At 43.9% G+C, this 25866-nt stretch overlaps 1 protein-coding gene across 1 annotated transcript in view; it reads left to right on the top strand.

The window, feature by feature from the left end:
- Nucleotides 1-25866, top strand: part of STC1 (stanniocalcin 1) — a 289918-nt gene that overhangs the window by 188485 nt on the left and 75567 nt on the right. The window contains exon 7 of the mRNA XM_067543706.1: nt 20991-21081. The gene's annotated coding sequence lies outside the window, so the exon portion shown is untranslated. The remainder of the gene's footprint in view (nt 1-20990; nt 21082-25866) is intronic.

Genomic DNA, 25866 nt, shown 5'->3' with positions numbered 1-25866 from the left:
CTTTCAGTCTCTTCGGAGCACACCTTCATGCATTCAGCATTGATCTCTCAAACACTTGGGCATGTGAATAAAACTTTACTCAGGTGAGTAGTCCTATGGACTTCAGTGGTGGTGGTGGTAGTAGTAGTTATTATTTAAACTGCAGTATTGCCTGGGATCCTCAGGGATGGGCCAGGATTCCATTGTGCTAGGCACTGTACAAGCAGAAGAAAAGAATAATCCCTGTCCTGGGGAGCTGCCAGTCTAAGTGTACAGATGGAGTCTGACCAGGGAGCACATGGAAACAATGAGACTATTCAGCATGGTAGAGAGAGGTCTTGGCACATCAGGTCTCAGCACATCACATACTCACACAGTGATTAACGCTACCAATATGCTTCATTGTTCGCAAATTGGAGGCTTATGGACCAAAATAAGTTTTTACTTCTGTTAGCCCTGAAAAGCCAACAATTTGAGAGAGATTCTCTCTGATGTCTCATCAACAAACTCTGAGCTAAGATTTGATGGCAGAATCTCTCCCCAGATAATGAGAGGTGGGAAATCACTGCTCTATTTGGAGATTTCAGGTTGAAATTGCCATTGATTTGTAAACCAAGTACAACTGATCTGGAATCACAGAGAATAAATATGGACCTGAACAAATGTCATTTTTTAAAAAGTCACTCTGCTAATTATAACCAGACTTTCAGCTGCTTCAGCTGGGGAAGAGATTTGTTTCAGACACATGTCTACAATAGATCCAGTTAGTGGTCACACACACATTCCACTAGTTTCAACTACTTCCAGAGACGGACTGGTTAAAGCACTGCTCTGGTTCTCAGGAGATCTGGGTTCAGTTCTACTAAGGCCTTCCTGTATGATCTAGGGCAAGTCACTTACAGCCAGTGTGTGAATTACTCACTTGAGTAGTCCCATTGAAGTCACTGGGATGACTTGCGCAAATGATGGGAGTGAGGAGTTCATGAATTAGTCCTATGTGTCTGTTTCCAATCTATACGTTGGGAGTCATGATACTTCTCCCATGCTTTGTCTATTCAGATTGCAGGCTTTCTGGGTCAGGGACTCTCTCTTACTGTGGCCTATATATTCAGAAGTTGGGTGTCCTAATTTTGTAGCATCTTCATGGTGATTCCCATTCAGAAGGCACTCAAAATCATGACTGACTTTTGCGAATGTAGGCCTCTGTGTCTGTGTCTATACAGAGACTAATGCAACGGACCACCAATTTCAGCTGTGGCTTCTAGGGACTAATTTAATAAAAATAATATACTTTAAATTCCATTAGCACTAATAGAATGGTGGACATTAGAGCTGGTAAAATCTTTGAAACCGGTGGAAGCCACCTGGTTTGGGCTTAATTCAAAATGCAAGCAATATCACTGAGAAATTCAAGGCAGAATTCTGCACAGCGTCCTGACATTTTATAACAACTCAACTCACCTTTGACAGCAACTCAGTGACCTGGCTTACGGACATGGCTACACTTCTGATCCCTAGAGCTGGGAAGCAGATCCAGCCGGGTGGAACCCTGCCTCTTTCTGAGCTCCATTGAAGTATGACATTTTTATCATTAGGGCGGGTCTGCCAACGTCTGATCTTGGCAACGAGAATGGAATAGGTGCTCTTAGTATTATGTGCTGAGCTCCTTCCCTCCTAAAAATTAGGGCCCTTTTAGGTATCTCACGCCTAAGATCACTAATCACGCCTGAAAATCTTGGCCAATTGGATTCCACTGAGATGTGGCAGTGGATCGATTTGCACGTCTAGGGACATAGAGCTGTGCCTAGTCACCGTGCAAACCAAAGGGCCTGGCCTACTCCCACAGACGCAAAAACGTACCTTGACTTTTACTGGAGGCAGATGTTGTTTGTCAGTCTCAGGAGATATAAAAGTACCCGTCACTGTAGTATCCGGAAACCTCCTAAATGTGCTTAGCCTCACAACGCCCACGGGAGGCAGGGCAGCGCTATTATCCCCATTGACAGGCTAATGGGGAACTGAGGCTCAGAGAGGAGCAGTGACTTGCCCACAGTCACCCGGGCAGACTAGTGGAACAGGGACTTGAACCAAAGTCTCCAAGGCCTGGAGTAGTTCTGTAGCTGCCAGACCGTCCTTCCTCTTGCATTAAGCCCCATGCTTGGTTTTTGCAATGGATCTTTGATGCCCAAGGACAAGGTGACTAATGCTTTAGTCTCCGAAGCGACCCCAGTCACGCCAGAGGGGGGAAAAAATGGAAAGGTGAACCTCGGAGCTAAGGCAATAGGGAAAGTTCAAACCACTAGGCACCCCATGTCATTCATGTGTGCGGATGCCAAACCTATCTCTATCTGCTGCAAATAACCGTCTACGGGGAATGAAAAAGGGGTGACAGCAAATAAACAATATTATTCTTGCACATTTGCACATTTCTCTGTTGCATGTGGAAACTATAAGGAGCAAAATTGCTTTCAGGAGGAGGATAAAATAAAATGTGTCTGTAGCATTAGCCTCAAAAGGATTTTTATTAGCTGAGGAGTGCCAATGAAAGTACATATTTTCCTATTTGATTTTATAGTCGTTAGAATCCCCGCCATTGTAGAAAGCTTTCATCAGTCTGGTGGTAAATCCAATAACAGACACTTGATTTGCCTCCCGTTACTAGCAGTTTTCCACCAGCTTGGCCCATTGACTTCAAAGAAGTTTCTTCTCCTTTGCACCAGTGACAGGAGAGTCAGATTTGAATATTTAATTTGGTGGTGTAAAGAGTAAAGCCCATATTAATGGTTAAATGAAGCTGGCTTTTTTAATGCTGTAGAACTCACTACTCCCAAATACAAAGATCCCAACTGTGACTGAAAAGCCTTTTAAAAAAAAAAAAAAAAAAAAAATGCTGTGGGAAGACTCCTAGTTTGAAATACTTCCAGTCACCTAGATGGAGGATCAGAAATGTTTCTGACTTTCTTGGTGCTGGATTTGACTTTGTGAAGAGTAACACTTCCTTTATAGATAGGATGTCCATGAGGCTGATGAAAGTCACTCCGTTTTACAAAGGCCACTAATTTTATGGTCTGCTCTGAAAACAATTTGTTTTTTAATTGGATCCATGAGGCAGTTAACGAGCTATGTGCATGCAACTCAAACAGCCCTGAATATCAAAAACAGGCAGCAAGCAACGAATGGAAGGGGAAACAAAAGTCTAATGGAAAGGTATTGGGCTTTCTAGGTGAAGGGTTCTTTGTCCCTTAATATGCATGTGGGACATGCCCTCTGAAATACACATGCACGTTGAAGGGGAAAGGCCCCCTTCTAGGCTCAGGGATGGTCTCCCCGGGGCTTTTAAACCAGCTGAAATTTGAGTTAATCCGGTTTTAAAATGATTGTGTCCACATGACACAATCCATCACTGCACACTAAGTACGTGTTCATCGGAAACTCTGCGGGTTGACCATTACGACCTGTCTGATTTGTGTGCCCTCTCTGCTCTGGCGTCAAGTTTGCAGCCCCCTGCAAAGGTGGGCAGATTTTGTCTATTGGCTTCTGGATCCTAGTGTACCATTAATCTGGCAATACAGCCACATAGCACTTCAGGAGCCACACAACACACCTTGAGCAGCTGCTTGGATCTCTCCTAAAACCCAGGCTCTCATCACCATCTAGGAGAAGCATAGGTTCAGGATGCTCCTGTGGCCAGCCACAGGAATAAGGACCTTTCTGTGGACATGGCAAAGCAGACGTCCATGAGGGGTCATGACTGATGGCAACCAGTGCTGGATAAAGAGCAAGCAGCCCAAGAGAAATGAGGGATAAAAAGAGACACATTAGTAGGGGCGATGTGATCTGTTCAATTGTCTATATGAACTGGAAAGGATTCTATGCAATTTGAGTACGACCCATCCCGGACACCATTCGGTGCCGGCTGCCCACACACGCTCTCCCGCCCAGGACAACTGGCTAGACCCATCAGGGGAAGAGCAGGAGAAGAGCTGGCCCCTGAGAGCCAGGATCCTTTTATGACTTGGGCCAGCCTCAGTTCTGCACTGCTACAACGGGCCCTGATTCCTGTCCTGCATTGTGTGAATCCAAGTCCCAGCCAGAAACCCAGGCTGGGACCGAGGAGTCTGATCCCACAGGGAGGTCATTAAATGCCAAATTTCTATCTTTACGATTTATTGTTGGTGCATATGAGTTAGAAGCATGGCACAGTCACGGTCTGTACCTTGCGCCCCCTCCCCGGGCAGATTTGACTAACACAAGCATTAATTTGTGCAAAATGCCTCCGTTTATTGAGGCAGCGCTGACAGGAGAAGAAATTTGGTTAGTCTTCGTAGTTTGTGAGGTATGAGTGCACTCCGCACTGCATGCCTGATCACGGCATTAAGAGAATTGCTCCCCACGGAGGTACAAATGCCCTGTAACGCGTGTTGTGGCAGACAATCATTGTAGGACCCTATCTATTTTTCTCTGCATTTCCTCCATGTCTGTAGGGGAGACATACCAGAGCTTAAGCCTGAAAAGTAGCTCAATTTTTATTCCGCATATGATAGGGCATAGCCACATGCCCAGGCCTCCTGATATAGCTTGTAAGCCCCTTCTACTCCTGCAGCACTTCTGGGGAGCACCATCCTGGTGAAGAATGTCAGTGTATCCTACTGGTCTGTTCTTTGCCTTTTGGAATCAGGCCATTCTCGGCCTCCTAGTCAACTGTCTCAGCCAGACACCATAAGAGTCAAGACACCTAAAGGGGATGTTGAGGTGAATGAGTAGCCTACTTGCCCCCCGTCTGCAAAAACAAAGCTGGAACACTGCTCCAACTGTCCCACCCCGACCCCATGAAAGCAGCCAGTAGACTGAAATCCAAATGCAGCCAGCAGCCTCCATACAGGCAGACTACGTACCATTTCTGAGGCTCCTCACCCTCTCCTCCTGCCCCTGCAAGAATTGGTACGAGCCTCAAGGAGGAAAGACCACACATACACGTAGGGGAGAAAAGCTGCCACGACTTGTCAGTGACGTGAACAATAAGCAACTTTTTTTTTTCTACTTCCACAGCAGATGCATCAACCAGACTGTCCAGGACAAAGGCTTCTATGTACTGCTGACAGGCTGGCCAGCCTGAAGAAGAGAAAAAGGAACGCTCCGGATGAAATGTTTGCTGAAGTTATGGCAGTCACAGAGGAGACCCAGGCTCACTGAGGGGTGGATGCTGTACATGAGGTCCCAGCAGGAGAGAGAAATGCAGCTCTCCCAGGTGATCATGGCAGTGACCAAGGGCCATGCTGCAGTGGCCAAGGTCCACATCACCATGGTGAAGGACAGCATGGAAAGACAGATGCAGAGACAACTCATAGATGCTCTCCTGAGCCAGATTGCTCTCCTGCAAAACATGCTTCTGCTAGTCCTGTAATTTGGGACTCAGCCATGGCCTTCATCCCTGGACAATGCTGGCTACTGGGACCAGCAACAACTCCTAACCCGCTCATCCCCATGGCCAGCGCTCTTATTCACCTCTCAGAATCAGCCCCTGGGTACTGTGAATGCTTGCATCTGGGAGCCCAGCTCTTTGCAGTTGTGCAACGCCCCTGAGAATTTTGAGCTGAAGCCCTCGGCCCCAGAAACCATGGGGGTAAGAGCCCATGGCAAGTTGATACTCACCTTTTAACTTCCTGCAACCTCTCCTTCCAAACAGCATTGTATTTAACACTCTCTCTAACTTGTCCTTGGAGTTTTGTCTGCTCTGTTGCAGTAATTAAAGGTCCATGTGTAGCTGGGGGTTACTTCAGAAGATTGGTTAGTTAAATGTATTTCCAAATACAAAGACAATGTTTTTCCATTGGTTTCATTAAAACTTTATTATTGTTGTTTCATAATAAAACTGTTTACCATATACCCATTATGAGTCATCATTGAATGTAACACAGAAAATCCATTAAATAAGCTGAAATAATTCATAGGGTTTTGACAGAAGCACGTAGGGGACATGAAACTTCAGCCACCCACACACAATATCACAGTGCTTTCTGTCTGCATCCCAACAACCCCCCACATGGGCTAATGTGAGCAGGTATCTAACTCAAAATACAAACAGTAGGCATCGCCAGCAGAGTCTGTGCTTTCTATGGGGTGCCATGCTGGCTACTCCAACATCTGAGCAAGTCTCTGCACCTCTACCTCACACTTGTCAGTAAGGCTTTTCTGTTGCTCTCATAAATTCTGCAGAAACACGACATGCAGTCATGATGGTGGGAAAGGTTTTGGTTTTTGCCTGGATGTTCCCAACCGAGTTGAGTCATCTGCCTTTCAGATGGCCAAATGCACACTTGACTACCATTCTGTAACTAGAGAGAAGGTGGGTGAGGTGATATCGTATAGTGGACCAACTGCTGTTGGTGAGAGGGACATGCTTTTGAGCTACAAGCTTGAAAGCTTCTCTCTCACCAACAGAAGTTAGCCCACTAAAAGAGAACCCCTCACACACCTTGTCTCTCTAATATCCTGGGACCAACACGGCTCCAACACCACTGGGTTCTGCAACTGTTCGGTCGCCAGTTAAAATGTTCCGTCCTTCTGGCCAAGCTGCGTGTGTATGCACCAGGCAGGGCATCAGGCCTAAAATGGGTTTCCCAGAATAACCAGACCAACCTCCGTACCATTAATGCCTACAGAGCTCCTGGGGACAAATGGTCATTTCTCTATTAATTAAAACAGTGGAGGATCTGGAAGATCCTCGCATTATAGACCCTCCCAGACTACCCTGTACTTATCTCTGAACACCTGCCCCAGTGGGCGTCCAGTCCTTGGAGTGCCATGGAGAAGTACCATTGTCTGCTAATAAACTCTATGCTGTGGTGGGGGGGAGGAGGCAAATTGTAGGCCCCTGGGTTCCATCAGTTGCTGAAATACAACTTGGGAACCCATTCAGGCACAGCCATGGATTGTCTCCTTAGCATAACCCAGCCTCATGGCCTGGGTAGACCGCATCTGAAAGATGTGTTTGAGACGGGCCCCAATACTTGATCTCCACACACTACATTGGTTGGCTACAGACTGCTAATGTTCTGTGGTGGCCAGCTTCCGGATAGCAATGATGATCCTTTTCCCTATGGATATGGGCCCCGCATATTGATTTGCTGTCTCTGAAGCTCTAGGATCAGTTTTGCACAAACCTTGAAAAAAGGTAGCTCTTGCCAGTTCTGGTCATCCCGGGTCTGCAGAATGATCCTCTCCCACCAATCCACATTGGTTTCCTGGGCCCAGAAACCGTGCTGAATGCTTCCTAGATGGTAGAAGAACTGGTCCTCTTGTCCCAACAGCCTTCTCTTTTTCCACCTCATCCTGTTGGCGCCACTGCAGAGCATCCTGCTGCTGGAGGAGGAGAATAGTCTTTTCCTCCCACACCATCTGCACGATGGTGGAGTCCAGTGCAGAGTTTGTCCAGCTCTGAGTGCTGTAATACTGCGCGGGCAGACTCTGTGTATTTGCAGTTCTCATCATAGCGTTGTTGTGTCCATGCTGGCTGACAGCAATTTGAAAATGGCAAGAGCCAGCTCAGAAAGGAACTCTGGGGCCCAGGATTTAAAAAAAAAAAAAAAAATCAAATCCACCTGGTTTCCCAGAACTCTTGGTGAAAACAGTCCCAGGATTCATGCAGCTCAGCAGAGGCCCAGGGAATACTGCCACACAGGTGGTAAACTCCTGCCAAGGCCCCAAGCATCACTGAACACTGATCAATGCATAGCTAGTAACCACTCCGGCTCACCTGGGTGTTAGTATTGTTAAAATAGATGTTAGAGTTACAAGAACATGTGTTAGTGTGTAGACTTTATGGAGTGCCTGCAGGTAGGATGCTGCGTGTATTAATCCTATGTATAATATCTGTATCCCAGGTTATAAGGTAATGTTTAAACGTTTGCTGTATAAGTATACAAATGTTTGCTTAGACTATTAATCCCCCACAGTCAGGGGTGAAGCATTACTACGTGTGAAATGCTAGTTTACCACAAGAGGTATTCTCTCCTCCCCAACAAAAGAAGGGCTACAGACACCAGGCAAGCCATTGTAGACAAAAGACTTTATTGATTGCTTCCCCCACACTCTTGCAGAGGGTACGTGCACCAGCCCTCCTTCCATCACAGCTTGAATGCTGGGGGAAGGGAATAAAAATGCCTGTTAAGGACAAATTGCTATCCCTATGCTGCTTGAAAGCTGAGGGGCTGAGATTTTCAAGCCTAAACAAGGGTTCCCCAACGGGTTAGCTTGGGTTATCTCAAATGGACATATAAAGCTTGCATATTGTACAGCTACGATTATCTTTTGAAACCTAAGACTGTCATTCACTTGTGTGGGTGTATGTTGATCCGCTTTAACCTTGTAAATAATTCTTATTCCTTTGTCCTACTTAAATCTTTAGGTAGTTCATTATAGGAGTGGCTCCTAGCGTCGTCTGTGGTCTGAGCTCTGAGGTGCACTCAACCTGGGATCAGTGTCTGGTCCTTTGGGACTCGGAGGAAGCTGAACATGGTTGTGATTTTGGGTGTAAGGGACCATCTATCACAGAAATAGGCTTGCCTGGGTGGTGTGACAGATTGGAGCACCCAATCTGTGGCTCTCTAAGGCTGTTATAGTACCTGAGGGGTTTACAGTTGTTGCTCGGTTGATGAAATCTACGTGTAGAACACCCAACCGGTATGGGGTTTATGCCCTGATTCTTGATAGTCTGCCCTGAGGACAGCATGAGACCTGTGCAACACTGAAGTCCTCTCAATTAGGAGGGACTTCACAGGTGCCTGCTCCTCCTGCTGGCCCTCTGCGAAGGCTCTTTTTTTACCCTAAAAAAGCATAGTCTGATCTGGTGGTAGTTTATGAACAAATCTTTGCGCCATATCCATCAATGTGTCAGAACAGTGCTCGGTGCCCATGGAGGAGGGCAGAGATGGCTTTACTCCATCTTTACCTTTCCCATGATTCTGGGTTTGGCCCTTGGCACAAATTAGAGCAGTCTCAGGGCTGCTTTAACTGTCTCCAGTGCATAGTGGCGCCTAAGCAGTCATTCTGCAGGCTAGGATTGCTGGAAGGCATTGCACTCTGTTCCCAGCTCTCCCCATGCTGGTACAAGGAGGGGAACAGGTGTCAGTCCCCATGCTACAGGAGTCCTCAGCTGCTGCCTCTCCTTAATCCAGTTTAAAATATCCCCTTTGTGGAAAAGCAGGGGTACAAAAGAAACTGAGGCTCTTGCCCTTCATTTTTTTTTTTTTTTTTTCAAATATATAAATTGGAAAAGGGCCAAAGCAGAACCTTGCATGCAAATTACTTTTTATTTCTGGAGGGTTCTGGTTTTAAGCACTCACTGAGGAGCATACTCCATTGTAAATACCTGCTGCAAAATCTGAGTCCGTATTGGGATGTGAAGCAACCTCCAGCAAATTCCAGAACTGTTCCCCTCCATGTTTGTGGTTCTGGCCCATCTCTGGATTTAATAGGCGACTGTAAATACTTTTTATAGAAAACCTAGAAGTTTAGGGCTGGAAGGGACCTCAAAGTCAAGTTCAGCCATCTGCTCTGAGGCAGAACCAAGTAAACCTTGACCATCCTTGATAGGTGTTTGTCCAACCTGTTCTTAAAATCCTTCAATGAGGGGGATTCCAGCACCTCCCTTAGAAGTCTATTCCAGACCTTAACTACCCTTATCATTGGACAGCTTTTCCTAATATCTAATCTAAATCTCCCTTGCTGCAGATTGTCCATTGCTTCTTGTCCTGCCCCCAGTGGACATGGAGAACAATTGATCCCTGTCCTCTTTATAACAGCTTTTGACATATTTGAAGACTGTTATCCGATTCCTTCTCAGTCCTTTTTCAAGACTAAACATGCCCAGTTTTTAACCTTTCCTCCTAGGTCAGGTTTGCTCAATCTTTTAATCATTTTTATTGCCGTCCTATGGACTCTCTCCAATTTGTCTATATCTTTCCTAAAGTGGGGTGCCTGGAATTGGACACAGTACTCCAGCTGAGGCCACACCAATGCCGAACAGAGTGGGACAATTACCTCCTGAGTCTTGACACTCCAGAATAATATTAGCCTTTTTAGCAACTGCGTCACATGGTTGACTCCTCTTCAATTTGTGGTCCACTATAATCCCCAAATCCTTTTCCACAGTCCTACCATGTAGCCAGTTTGTAGTTGTGCATTTTATTTTTCCTCCTTAAGTGGAGTACTTTGCACTTATCTTTACTGAGTTTCATTTTGTTGATTTCAGATCAATTCTCCAATTTGTCAAGATTGTTTTGAATTCTAATCCTGTCCTCTAAAGTGCTTGCAAAACCTCTCCGCTTGTTAAGATGTATCATCCTGGACTTTAATAATCACAGTGATCATTTCTAGATGATCTCTGTGATTCCTTCTGGCTTTCGCATCTCTTGCTAAGATAAGAGTCAGTTCTCTGCAGTGATGCCAGATTAGACAGCTGGTTTGCTGTGACCACTGGTTTTTATGCTACCATTATAGCTTCATTATTTCTTTGTGCTCCCTCTGTTGTCCATGGTCTCGTACTTAAATGATAAGCTTTTCAGAGCAGGAAGTATCTCTTTGTTAATATTCGTACAGCCTCTAGGTGCTACTGTAACACAAATAATGATGATTCAATGTTTTATTGCTAGAATGAAGCCCTTTAGTGATTTATGCCTCTTGTGTACATACCCATATCAGCCTCTGATGCCTTTTATTTTCTGCTTAGAGCACTTTTACAGTTCTAAGACTTCTCCCTTTTGCTCAGTGGCAAGCATCTTTTTCCCCCCCTCTTTGCACTGTTGCTGCAGCCTGTTTTAAGAAAAGGAGGTGCACACATGCTGCACTCTCTCGTGGAGACTTTACATTGGTTCTTTCTTGTCACTGTTTTCCTCAATCTAAAATAAGTCAACTTAGATTGCAAGTATATGGCTCTTTCTGGTTGGAAATTCTTAACAAAACCCATGGTGCTTGCCCTCATCTAAGCCCTGCTATGATAGCATCAAAATTTTACCTTGCTTTTCCTACTCCAGGTTCCATCTTGAGCAAGATGTCTTGGTACCAGTATAGCCCATCTCTAGAGCTCCCTTTCTCAGGATGTACATTGATGTTGCTCTGTGAATGCTCTGAGAACTCAGTGCCTGATTTTATTAGACTAGGAACTCTGTATCACTCTGGCAGTGTAAGGGGGCTTTAAAATGAGTATAAATGTAATTTATTCTACTGTAAGTCTCCACTACGTTACCCAGAATAAGTGTCTCCGTGTATATGAGAGTCTGTCCCACAGGGCAAGGTTTTATGTTACCGTTGAGGTCAGTATGCTCTGGGTCATTTTAACCTACCCCGCATTATTACTTATTGTCTAGGGATTGATTTTTATTTCTCAATTTTATTTTGTGGATTGCAAGAATGGCTGGTATCTCAGGCCCATTCGGCTGGGATTATTTCAGTTTTTGTTTAGTTGTGTATCCAGCAACACAGATGGTTTTTACCATGGGCATTTTATAAAAATCCAAAGTAAATAAATTAATTGTCCATCCCCTATCCAGGGGATTAAGTATTCCCAAAGGGTTATTAAGCCTGATGTGAGTTTTTCTCTTAAACAGCAGCAGCGCAGCAACAAATGGCATGTTCACACAGATACTATTGCAGGCTTCCACATACCAGTGCCTTGAGAACCACAGTCATAACACAGCTTAAATGTCTACATCTTTTTCTCCCCCATTGGGATTCTGCCTCAGAGTGCAACTCGACATCTGATGTCAAGGGGCCAATAGGTCAGGAATACAACAACTGCGACAGAATCCACACAGCAAGGGTGGATTTGTAACCTATACAGTGAATAATACCACTGCAAAGATTAAATTTACAAATGAAACTATTTCTAGCTAAATTAGAAGAACTTTAAAACAAATCCTCTATTGGCAGATACAGCTGAAATACCCAGTGGTTTGTAAAGGGAAATGTTAACCAAGCTCTTGTATTTCTTGCTGTTTATAATCATGCACGGTAGAAATGTCATCTTATAATATTTCATCCACTTAATTTGCCATCATGCCAAGAGATTGTCCACTGCAGTGATATTTAAGATGGGGGGAGGGGGGAGGCAGGAAGAAAAGACGTTTCTATGGCTGTTGAGAACACGGGAAGACATTTGGTAACTGTTGTTTAAACCCCCCTTCCCCTGAATATAACATTAAAGGGCTTAGTTCACCTCAGCGTCCAAGCTCCATTTAATGAAGGGAAGTGGGAGAGCCATCAGGAACCTGGTTAATGGCTCCCTGATTCTGCACTTATAGGCTCCAGTATGAGTTGGCCCAGCCTCGGGCTGCCCTCCTTAATACCAGTGTAGGCTCAGTGGCGCAGAGCTCCGATGTGTCCCTGACATACTGCTTCCTTTTCCACGCTTGTCCCCTATATTGGAAAGCGGTCGTCTAGGTGCAGGTGTTGCTAGAACCAGCTCCTTCAGCTTTTCACCATTGAGGAGGAGTTTGACACCAGAAGGACTTTCTACGGGCCAGCTGCAATCAGTCTAACCACCCAATGGCTGAGGCAGGCAAGGGAATCTACTTCTAGCCACCCACGGTCCCCTCTGAACCGGGCAGCCATAGAGCAGGGCAGCAAAGATGCTACACTCAGGGTAAACGGCCTGTGATAGACTCAAAGGAATTAGAGAGGAGAGATCAAAATGGGTTTGCTATGGTGAAGCGTACTGGACAGTGAGCCCTGCAGCGTAGCGTTTTCTGTTAATGCACAGAACAGTGTAAGGTTTGCTAGGCTGGCCACCGATGAGCCTCATCACTGCCTCAGAGGGCCTAGGCCTTAGAATTTCAGAGCTTGAGTCATCACGTCATTACTCCAGTTTCAAGCTGGTGATTCCAGTGCAGCCTGGATTCCATTCCGGCATTCCTTGGAGTCCGAGCCTGCATTCCATTGCAGCTGCTTTAGTGGTGACATGTGGGCCCTTGCTATCAGCTGGTGAATTGCACAGTAAGGCAGAACCCCAGTGGATTCCCAAGGAGCTATGCCAGCATACAACCGCATTAGTAGAGCGGTGAATCAGGGCCTCTGGCTGCATACTTATTTGCTCTTTTGTCTCCTCTGGCCCCAAGCTCATCTCTCAAAGGCCAGTGAATGCACTACGGTTGTTGAATGGTTTAATTAATTAATGCTTGTCAATTTGCTTTCAAGTCATTGGATATAGACATAGCTATACAAATGCAAAGACTATGGTTAATTATCACAAAAAGTCAGTAGCAGGGGTTTGCAAAGCATTCATGACCAAATGAACTACTGAAGACACAAGGTTTTTGCATGAATATTTGTTAGTTTATTATTAGTAATACATCATTTATTTATAAACCGCTCCTAGAGGTCTGAGCAGAAGTCACAGCCCCATTGTGATCAGCATTATACAAACACATAGCAAGAGACAGGCCCTGGCCTGAAGAGCCTACGGCTTAAATAGGGATGATAGACGTATGGTGGGAGGGGAAACGGGCAGAAAGAAATAACAGGACTTGCCCCCGGTTGCCCAGCCAGTCAGTGGCAGGGCTAGGCCTAGAACTCAGATGTGTTGAGTTACGAATGAGCTCAAAAACAGGTCCAGTTTAATGGATCGGTTCTCATATGTGCTTGAGCTTTTGGATCTTTAGACGCATCTGTTACGTATTGAAGTCCAGCTCAGACAGCTGTCCTTGACGACTAGTTATAAATGGGAGAACTAGCCAGCCTGCTTTGAAAGCTGCATTTAGGGAACACGTGGAAAACTCCGTTTCTATGAAGGCTTTGTGTTTTTTTTCCCCTGAGAACTTTGGATAATCAGCGTTCTATTGCATTATCCGGGTTAGCTGTAGGGGCTCTGCTGCCCTAGGCACACTGGCATATAGTATATCTGCCATTACCAGACCACAGTTACCCACACAAACCGCTAATTAGGTTTTCCTGCTTCAGGCAACTGTCTGCTCTGCCTCTGTGATTTAACTGGTCCTGGTTATCATCATCAGAAGCATCTTGCTGTCTACTGTGGGTTTTACTGTCCTCCTCGCTGACCCTGTTCCAGAAATACCCCATCTACACACCCTGGCCTGGCGCTCTGCAAGGATATCAATGCAATATCTAAATACTAAACAAAGGATCCAATGTAGTGTTTGAAGTGATACATAACAGCCAGTAGTGCGAGGTGCGTGTGCAACAGCGAAGCATGATCTGAACAGGACAGAGAGGACGGGGCCGTATCCTCAGCCTAGAAATTGATGGAGCTATGCAGATTTACACCAGTGGTGGATCTGTCCCACTGTAGCCTAATTGAAATACACCTTTAATGTTTCGTAATTCAATAACTGCAACATTTTATATGCTACTAATAAAAAGTTGGATGCTCTGTGTAATTATCTCTCCAAAAGAGCTCATTTGGAATAAATGGCTCAGCTGTCATAAATCTGGAGCTGTACGTTGTATGTTTCACATCTAGCACTTACCTAATTTCAAAGCACAGGAACTGATTGCTTGTAGACTAATTGACTGGGCACCTGTAGACAAAGGGCATAGAACCAAGAGATAAGGGACATTGTCTCTTTGCCAGTTGATAGGACAAAACTAGATTCATTGTGCAGTCAGGTAACTCACTCCCCAAATGTAACAGCACCCTCCATCGTATTATTCCTTATCAACAGCTCCTTTCCTAAAGTCTCCCTAGTGTTCGCAAGAATCAGTCGCATTTACTGACTCCTGATCCATTCAGCTGCTATCATCACTATTATCTAACACTCAGATTGTAGCAGTGTCTGGAGTCCACCCAGGTTCCAGCCTTATCGTGCAAGGTGCTGACCAAACTTTAGAGTTGGCTGAATTTTTTCTCTAATGACGTTTTTGACTAAATCGAAAAAATTTAACTGAAAGTTTTCAATTTCAGGAAAGATTTCAAAATGCAACCAGCAAACAAAAATCACTGCGTTTTGGTTTCAGATTGAAAATTTGAAAGGCGTTAATCAAATAAATAGAGAAATAGAGAACAGGACCCTGATCCTGCAGCTTCTTGAATGTGGACAGACTAATGTGCTCAGATGAAACCGCTTTGATTTCTGAGGGGCTGGCTTCAAAGCCCGTTGAAGTCAGGGGCATCTTCTCATTGGGCTTTAGATCAGGCCTTTGATGAATTGCTAGGTCTAAATGCCATCATTAGCTTTGATAAAATGAGCTTCTGGAGGAACAAAGTTCTGAAACCTGTGTTCCGCTCTGGAGTGCTATAAATACGCCCATGACACCTTTCAAACTCAAAGCAACCATGGGGCAGAGCAGCCTAGCAAAACATTACAGTGCTGGTGGAAAGGGAGCTTTACCACCACCTGTTTGCTTTTATGGGCAGCAGGAATGTTCTTCATTCAAGGCAGACCAGGTAAACGCACATGATTTTTGCGTGTGTGCTTGAAACAGGTACACTCAGCATCCCTGTATCCTGACGCACACGTCCCATCCCACCCACTCGTTCTTCGCTCATCAGCTAACCCTTATCGAGGTTTGACAAGCTTCTATCACGCTCTGCTATTGCGTTCTGCAACGAGGGTATTGAACCTAACAAATAAGCCCTATGACCATCTCTCAACTTGCAAGATACATAGCTCATGGAAAGAGCCTTCTGCCTCTCAGCCGGATCTCTTCGTATTGTTAAAGTGTGATCATTTTCACACACAAGGGCAGTTTGGGCGAGGCCAAAAGATCTTGCCATTTGAGGCTAAGGCCCAGATCTTCAAAGGTATGTAGGTGCCCAACTCTCCTTGATAATTTGGTGCCTAAATACCTCTGAGGATGTGGGACTGAGGGACTCTTTTTGTTCTGTGTTTGTACAGGACCTAGCACAGTGGGTGTCCTCATCGATGACTGGCGTTCCTAGGTGCCATAATAATAATGAACATGGGAATCTGTCAGCCATTGCTGTAAAGACTCAGGTTTGACTTAACCAAAATTGAGTGCTGTGTAAGTGCAGAGCGCTGCTGCTGCTATTCATCATTAACCCCAAGGGGGATTATCTTTGCCTGAGTCCCACACATGTAGGTAGCAAGAATGCATGAGTCCTTATTGTTCGAAGGACAGGACATTAAGCTTCTCCAGCTACAAAGAGCGTTTGCCCTCTAACTGTTAAAGCGGCACTCCGGCTCGGGCCTGGCCTACACTAAAACTCGGGTAGACCTTGCTTCTTCGCTTAGCGATGTGTTACAGCTAGGGCAATGGAAGGATTCTTCTGTCAACCTGGCTACTGCCTCTCAGAGGTGGATTAACTACCACAATGGGAAAACCCCTTTCCGTCGAAGCATCCACGCTGTAGCAGTTGTAGTGCGGATCTACCCTCCAATTCCTAGGGGACTCATCTGTGCTCCTGAAAACTCCATTTCAGCAGTAGCAAGTGAGATCAGAAACAGAGCCCAACTATTTTCCCTCCCTGATTATTTTTCACCCTTGGATTGGAATTGCAGGCAGGAAAATTCTACCAAAAAAATCCTGTCCTCATATGATTTCCAGCCCAGCTCTGCAAATTCTAATAGGTTCTGATAGCTCAGAGAAGCATGCAGACTTTTGGGTGCCTTAGTGAACTCCATGTTCTCATAAATCTATCCCATTTTTGGGTTGTCTAGCTGATCCCTGATCCCTCATTGCTATTATCACAGGCATTTCTCGCTCAAGAAAAAAAACATTTTCATATTTGTTCAGCTAGCGAGAGTTTACACAGCTTGTAGAGAATTATTTTGTAGGAAATTAAATCTCTGTCATTCTTCAGTCTCATTTTGCTTTCAACTGGCAGCTCTCTCTCCACCCACTCTCCTCCCTGTTCAGAGCCCTAATCCTTCAAAAAGCAGGAAATGTCTACTATAAGTGAAGGTTTCATGCTAGAAATCGAGGAAAAACAACACCTCTCTGAGGAAGAAAAGTATCATTATTCCCATTTTACAGATCAGGAAACTGAGGCACTCTAGTGACGTTGCCCAAAGTCACAATGCAAGTCCTTGGCCATTAATTCCCCTAATCCCATTGCCATGCAATGTTCTGATTCATTGCCCCTCTCCACCCCTTGCAGTGACATTATTTCTGGGTTGATAGCCATTTGTTTATGAACACTGCCCCCTTTATATCGATGAGAATCCACAAAGGCACAGGGGCATCAGTGAGTTGCTGCAGGGATCTGGCATTCATAACTCCTTGTTGGGTGTTGGGAAGGGAAGGCCTAGTTTAAGTGTTTGGGGATGAAAGGTGCTATATTAATGTAAAATATTATTGCTTGCAGATTAGAATCCACTCATTAAAAAGAAGATTAAGCCTTAAATAAAGGTCATTCACATTGCTGTGAAGTGGGTTTCCTTTCTTAGTGGGTAAATGAGAGTTTACCAGTAATACTGTGGGGTGAAATGTTATAAAACAATCCTATTTTTCCACTGTATGGCCATATGTGCCAAAAAGCACTTTCCTAAGTTTTTAACCTAGAGGAGACATGGGAAATGTGCATCAACCCAGCCAAACAGTTGTATGAATCTTTCACTTTTAAATAGGTTTTTGTTTTAGACTCAGTTGTAAGAAAAGGAAAAAATTGCTGCTTCACAAACGGGAAGGGGGGAGAGGAGAACTCTTCTTAAGGTCTTATCTACACTAGAAAACTTCGTGTATACTATTGAAGCTGGGTGCAGCTGCACTGGGGTTAAAGACTGTATATGTGCTCGTATTGTGTTCATGAAAAGGCACAGGGAAGAAGAATAGGGTCTAGAATCAGATCTGGAGAAAGGTTCTGAGTCCAGGTCAAAAGCCGAACCAGGAACTGGATATGGGGGTCAGAGGAGACAGTGCTGAAATCTTGTTAGCTGTTCTTGGCCCCAAATGTTGGAAATCTGTGAAACCAGATATTCTCCCAAGGTTGAATGGCATCCAGACTGGAACAGGAAAGTACGCCCCTTCCGATTTTGGATTCTATCCAAAGCCAAACCGGTGGGGGAGACATGTCTAGAGCTGGAGATTCACAACTAAGCCCCCTTATAACATGGAGGGAATTTGGATGGAAAGTTCCAGTCCACGCCAGTTCTAGTTAAAATGCATTTGCAAATGCAAAAGTGGGTTCTGCTAAGCTTGGGTTCTACTTGAAGGGAAAAGTGTGTGTGAAAGAGAGATTCAAGTCCATCATCTTCAGGGCTGGATCTGAGCCACCACCAGCTTCTCAAGTAACTCACCACATGTGTTCATGGCTGTCTTAAAACACAAAGCACTGTTAAGTTATTACATAGGAAATAAAACTCTCTCTCTCACTGATCGTCTAGATACTGCTGTCACCCCCATTGCATTTATTACAGCTGCTGCATTTTCCGCGGGTGGAAATCATCCACTTCCCAAGTCTTCTGCTTGTTATAGTGGCGTACGCTCCATGTCTTGTATCAATCAAATACGAGGCCGCTGTTTCCATCCTGCAGCACTGCTTGCAAATAAAGACACTTTCTGCTTGGGCTGTACTGATCTAGGAACCTAACCTGCCTGGGACCCATGAGCAACTATTCCTCATTTATACTTTCCCCAGGCAGGAGTCACTCCCCAGCACAAGGTGGGAGGGAATGTCTCCTCAGCTACCAATAGGGGTTGCTCACTGTTACTGGGACGCTTTCAGTGAATTGTGATGTACTAGTTGGCTCTGCCTGTCACTAGGCAGAGCCCCTCTTCTTGGGCTGGAATTTCTCTGGGACTGAACAGGCATTTTGGATACTGCACTTTCCAGCCACTGTTTGCATCTAATAAAATGGGTTTTTATTGGGGGAGGGGGAAAAAAAACTTGAGAATCAGTTTGAGGTGAAGATAAAAATGATCCCTCTAGGGCAGCAGAATGAGCTGAAAGCGCCATTCACATGTGCATTTCGCAGTGCCCATTCAAGCTTGCCGGAAGGAAGCATCCAGCACAAACCAGCCCCCTCAACCCCTCACCCAGGGAAAGGAATTCCTTTGGATGGGAGAGCAAAAATATCAATAGTTTGTTGTGTTTTGATCATCTTTGTTCCTCGTGGTAAAGCGCAAGCGTGTAGGCTGGGTGTCTGGGCTAGCAAATGCTCTTGAAGTTTCCCCAAAGCTGGCATGCAAGATGGATTTCTTTCCTCCCCCGTACTATTTTGCTCACTGTGGGATACAGATGGTGCCACAGCTGGTCGGTGGGCAATACAAAAGGAAGAGCCCATGCATGACGATACACTGAGTCAGACTTGCACTCAGCCTTTCTGAATCATTTTCTAGGGGTGGTTATGCAATAAACTAAGTGGGGCCTCATTCATCCCAGGGACCAATTTTATCCATGAAGTTTAGCCATCTTTGAAAGAGGCATTTTGACTTGGAACAATATCCAACTTGAAAACAATAAGTGCATGTTATTGCTAACAGCAGTAAAACTTTTGGGGAAGTTAATAGGGGGGTTGCCAGAGGCGAGCCTGCAGGATTTGACTTCTACAGAGCAGGCACAGCATGAAAAGCAGCAGTGTAAGCATTGTCTGCACCCCTTCACCACCTTGTTTCAGCATTGGACTGGAGGTATCAAATGGTGAGAGAGGAGGAAAAGGGACTATTCACTTCTTAGTCTGCCCGCAGAGAGTGCCAACAAAGTTGCTTTTTGATTTCTTTTTCTGTGCAGACACTGGTCTTACAGGAGATGGACTGAGATCCACCAATTATTTTCACCTAGGCTATTGAACAGCTATCAGAAACTAATCCGCTTTGGCCACTATTATCCAGAGCTATCAACTTAGTGGGGAAAGGCTTCGTGGGCCAAATTTACCAAGGTATTTAGGCACTTAAGTAGGCAGATAGGCATCTAGTGAAATTTACAAAAGTCGTTGAGTAGGATATGCAGTGTTGCTCTCGCTGTGTTGATCCCAGGATAACAGAGAGACAAAATGGATGAGTTGATATTTTTCATTGGACCCATTTCTGTTGGTGAGAGAGACCTGAAGAAGAGCTCTGTATAGCTCGAAAGCTTGTCTCTCTCACCAGCAGAATTCGATCCAACAAAAGATGATCTCACCTACCTGATTTCTCTAAGCAGGATAGTCACCTAACCCACATTGACTTCAACACAAGTTAGGTGCCTGACTTGTTGAAGTGCTTTTGATAATCCCACTGGGCCACTCTCTGCATTTTTAGGGGCCTTTTGTAAAGCTGACCCTGTGGCTTTACCAGTCCTGTGAGCCCTGGAGACTACCCTCTCGACCCCTTTGCCCCACAGTCTTACCCAGTGGTGCAATGAACAGTGAAACTAAACTGTATTGGATAGAAGCCTTTGGTCAGCAAGAATCTCAGGAATAAATCAGCCCAAACTATTGGTTGAGAACAATTTACTTGTCTGATTTAATTATGCGCTAGATCTGCAGGTGGTATAAAGCTACATAGCCCCATGGACATCAACAATAGCTTCAGTGGAACTATGTTATGTACAACAGCTGAGGAGCTGTCCCTATATGTTTTTATGACCATGTTCATTGCTCTTAACTGTTTGATGGAGAGTTTATATCTATACTCTTTGGATCGGGGGAACTTGCTGTGCTAGCAATATAAATGGACACCTAAGGGGTACGGTGTAACATGCTCCCTTCTCCCCTCCCCTACGCCCCATAGACCACCACAAACAGGCTGGCTGCTTCTAAGCTTATAAACACCAGCGTGTTGTTCATTGGGTCTTTTCCATCAGTTCACCCGTATAAACTAGTGCAGCAACATACAATTGGAAGTGAACTCCTACCTTGTCCCAGTCTCTTAGGGAGGGAGATGGCCAGGTCTCACCATATTGAGATCCTATCTCCCCTCTTGCACTTCCTTCCTAGCTGATGGGTTGATTGCTCTCATTAGCTCATCAGCCTCCTGCCTAATTAAGCCATTGAGCACCCATTGTCCACCCCAATTAACTCCACTCCTGGAGTGAATAGCTAATAGCACCTAGTGGCCAGGATGTTGGGTCAGATCTAGGCTCATAGCACTCTCACACATGGTTTCTGTTCTTTGATTAGATGAACAGAAGTAATTAGCAGAACATTGGATCTTCCAAGGCAGGGCCAGAGAAGAGGAGACTGAAGAGCAGATAAGCAGGCTGAGGACATGGTAAGACAATCTGGGCTTCATTCACTACTCTTATTACATGAGTATTGTGTTAATGTGTGTGCTTCAAATAGGGATAGTGTAAAATGTCTCTCTGTCATCCTCTTCTCTGTTACATTGGTTGCACAGTCATTCCATAGAGTGAGTGATCATTATGTTGTGATTATGAGAGCTGAGCAGGAAACTTTCTTCCCCTTCCCCATGAAATGTTTTCTGTCCTGAATTGGAATGAAAAGTTGAAATCTTGAAAATGTGAACCTAAAATCTGGGGTAGGGTGGAGTCAAAAAAAAAAAAAAAAAAAAAAAAAAACCCAAAAATTCTGATCAGGTCAATTAAAATGTTTTGTTTCAATACTTCCAAAGGTATGTTTCAATTTTGATGTTTATTTGGTCTTTTAGCTTTTTTTACTATAAATTAACTTACATTTTTAAACAAAAAGTCATTTTGACCAAAAGAATTGAACTTTACATTTAGAAAATGTCAAGGGGGGACATTTCAATAATTTTTCAATAACTTTTTTTTCCATTTTTTTTTCAAAATGGAAAATTTGTTGAAACCAAGCCTTTCCTATGAAGTTTTGGTTTTGATGAGTCAGCATTTTCAGATGACAAAGTTTCATTGAAATTCCCAACTAGCTCTAATGAGAATCCTACGATTTAGCTGTAACCGAAACAGATATAAAATCTTCATGTTTGCCACTTGGAAGGGCTGCATGTCAGCGTCTTCTTTTGGTTAGCTCCAAGGATTTATCACGCTATTGTCTTTGCAGGGTGCATGCATTCTTTACCACGTCAGTGGAAAGATGAGCACAATATTGTGAATGGCAGGATTCCAGGTCTCCACAACTGACGCTTGTTTAAATGTCAGAAGATTGTAGATGTCGGAGATGGGGGAAAGGGTCTTTTAGATCATCAGTGCATGTCACAGTACAGAAATGTTAGATGACTCGGCCTGCTTCTGGTGTCTCCCCATTTTAACTCCAGTGGAGTTACTCTGGATTAATACAAGTCTAAGCAAGACCCCAACCAAGCCAAATTGATGAGGGATATAGCTTCAAGTATCTTTTCATTTAAAAACACATGTGGCCATGTTTTATATTTCATGCTTAAAGTAAATCAAACTCTGGAAGGAATTAGCATGGAGAAATCATGATGGCCAGGTTAATTATAATGGTTTATGGTATAGGATCTGAACCAAATAACCTGAATACAAAACATTTCCAGATATCTGGTATGCTATCAAACAATCCTGTTCTGTACACCTACTTGCATTGTTCAGTTGATTACTCTGCACGTTGTAACATTCAAATGAAGAGAATGGCACCTGATGTAAGGTACTACTTGCTGTGAGCAAAAGTATCAAAATACTGTCCTCCCCTCGCCCCCTTCCCTTTTTTTAAATGGAGTGCCGGTTCCTCGTTGGTGAAACCTGGCGTAGCTTTATTGACAGCAATAGGAAGTGGATTTACACCAGCTGAGGATCTGGCTAGTATAATTATTTACTATTAATAATACTGCGCTTCCCAAAACACAGCCCTCCTTTGCTTCATCATGTTTATTATGGTCGTGCTTAGGGTCTTGCCAAGATGGAGGCCACTGTGCGACCCAAAGTAGTAGATGATCCCTGCCCTGAAGAGCTTACAGTCTAAATTCTGAGAGTATCCAAGCCCTTCACAAACAAATTAAGATGCACAATGCCCCTGTGAGGTAGATAAGTAATAGTCCCATTTTAGAGAGAGGAAAACTGAGGCACAAAGAATTCAAAGGGATTTTTAAGATATATGTGGCAGACCCAGGGCTAGAACCAAAGTTTCCTGACACCTAGGCCTGTCTCTAAACCCCCGAATAATGTCTCTATTTCCATTCATCACATCCTTCTTCTTTATATTGTTGTTAGTCCATGGGTTAAATTTATTTAATTTTTTCATTTTGTGTTTTTATAAATGTGCTTTGGCGAGAGTTGGGATGTTTTGGTTAGTAATCCACTTATTTTGTGGTTAAGAAAAATATCTCAAATAGCACCTTGGACACACTGCTGAGGGGATGACTGTCATTTTTGGCAGCGTGTGTGGCATGAAGAGCATGTGAGAAAACATGTCCTTTCATGCTTTTAAAAAAAAAAAAAAAAAAAGAGAGAGTGAGCACAAGATGTTTCTCACATATATGTAGAAAAACTGTGCTCATGCACGTATATAAATATGCATGTATCTTCACACACTCCCTCTCGCTATATAAAATATTTATACCCCACAAACAAGCGCATTTGCATCCCTGTCTGTGTGAAATGGGGGTAAAATGTACGATGGATATATTTGCACTGGGAGGTGTGTGTGTATATTTATATGTGGGGAGACATGGATGTGTGTCTACATATACACATCCCCCAACACGGATAGATCCCACCACACACGCCCAACCAACCATCAACACATATAAATATATATGTAATATATATACATCCACCCACACACATGCATACATTCATATGGTCCCCATTTCTTCCTTCTCCCCCCACACACCTAACTAAACTGGACAGATATTTCCTCATACGAAAGCTATTACTGTTTGCATTTGCATATACTGTCGCTGCCATGTAGCTTACATGTTCTTCAGATCTAGGCTTGCGTTGTCTGTCTTTTCTCTCCTGTAAACTTATGAACCAATGTGAGTATTTTTTTCATAACTCGTTGATTAAGTCAATATGGCTCTTTCTCGGGGAAGAGAGGGGGAAAAAAACCCCCAGCAAATAGCATCTGTCTTTCAATAAAATGCATATGATGGCCGTAGGATGTTTGAGGATGTCAAATTTCATTGGAAATAACAAGTTTATTTGCGTACATGTGTTTGTGGTTACCAGAACAATACTTGTATAGAAGTATTGAAGGTTAACCCGTTATAGAACAAATGTGCAATATGGTTACTGTCAGTATGTTATTTACTTATTAGTTAGTATCCTGAGGCCACAACCAAGACGAGGGATTCACTGTGCTAGACCCTGTATACACACAATACGAGACAATCCATGCTCTGAAGAGCTTTGAATCTAAATAAACACATAGCAAACAGTGGATGAAAGGGGAAATTATTACCCTTGTTGTACAGATGGGGAACTGAGGCAGGGAAAGTGTTACTTTTCCAAGGTCACCCCTGGAGAATGTGGCAAAGTCAGGAATACAACCTGGATCTTCCGAGTCCCAATCCAGTGCCTTAAACTCAAACCTAACCTTTCTTTCAGGAAGTACGGTGTGTGTATTTTCTATGACATATCTCCTTATGCGTAGAGTCTTAACTGGATTTTCAGACATATCAGGTTGTGGGCTTGGAAAGCAACAAAATTTGGGTGGGGCTAGAATGTGAGGGATTTACAGTAGTAAACTTTTATTAGTTTGTTTGAAAAATAACCCCCCAAATTACTAATGACCGCTCCAAAGAGAGCAGAATTCTACAGCCTGGTGTAAAGCCTGTTCCACTAAGGACATTCACAGCAGGCATTAGACCTGCCCTAATACCTCGACAGTGAGTTGTCCATCAACCTATCATTCTATTAACACACAGCAGGAGAAGCTAAGATTACAATCACTGTGGAAACCCTTTGACACTAACCAGCTTGGGCAGCCAGCACTCTGTGAGTTAATGAGCATCTTTATTACTGAGTCATGAATATCACTGAATGGGTTTCAGATAAAATGATCCATGTATCACCATTCTTGGGCCTGCAATGATTATTACAGTAGTTTCTGGGTATTTAACATTGTTCAGTTAAAGACCATCACCCCAATGTTAATAACTCTGGTTCCACTGAAACAGTGTTTAGATTCTGTGCTGCACATTGGAGAGAGAGAGAGAGAGAGTGTGAAAAACTGTTCTATCATTTGCCTTCTCTGGAAGGTTTTGAATAATATTACTCATTACTACTAGTATTTATACATACTGTCATAGCACCTATCTGCCCCAGGCATGGACCAAAACTCCATTGTGTAAGGTGCTGTACAAACTCAGAACAAAAAGATGGTTCCTGCCCCAAAGAGTTTGCTCTGTGTAATAAATAACAATGTGTTTATTCGTTGCTTAGCGTAATGGGGCAGGGAGCAAAACAAATTAACAGTAACAATACGAAGTTTGTATGCAGGGATTTTCACTAATAGATGTCAAAATTCTCTAAGGTGAGAAATGATCCACATTGTATAAATGGGGAAACTCCGGTACGGAGCGGGTATGTGATCGGTCCAAGGTTTCATGGCAAGTCAGTGGCATACCTGGAAATAGAACCACCTAATAGTGGTTTATAGGAAAAGACAGGCAGTGACATTCACCCGTGTGCGCAGATCTGGAATGAGGGTGATATCCTAGTTGGATGTAAGTGTTGTACAGTGTTTGTGTTGATCCTCTACGCATGGTGAGTTTCACAGTGGGAGGGCAAAATCTCTGAGGTCGAGACCTAAAAGATTTGTGTGACCTTGAGCAAGTGGCTTAATCTGTCAGTATGTCTGTTTATCTATCTGTAGACAGGTTTTACTACTACCTCCTCAAGGAGGGAGATGCAGGTCTTTATGACATTTTGAGGTCTTTCTATATGTAACATCTATAATTGCAAGTTCTAGGCTTTGTTCCTTCTATTGACAGTTAAATGCCCTTCGGACAAGCAATAAGGGCTTTCAACATCATTTTTGTAGCAAAAAGCATCTCTTCTTTCTTTAAATGGACGTTGGCAAAGCTGTCCAATGGTTCATAAAAGTACAGGAAAGTAGTAATTTCTATGAATCACAGGAAGAAGCTTAACTACTCACT

This window comes from Emydura macquarii, unplaced genomic scaffold, assembly GCF_026122565.2.
Source record: "Emydura macquarii macquarii isolate MOO-44397 ecotype Brisbane River unplaced genomic scaffold, CSIRO-AGI_Emac_v2 contig_967, whole genome shotgun sequence".
NCBI classification, from domain to species: domain Eukaryota; kingdom Metazoa; phylum Chordata; order Testudines; family Chelidae; genus Emydura; species Emydura macquarii.
The sequence above is the reverse complement of the archived record's forward strand: the minus strand, read 5'-3'. Positions and strand labels throughout refer to the sequence as shown.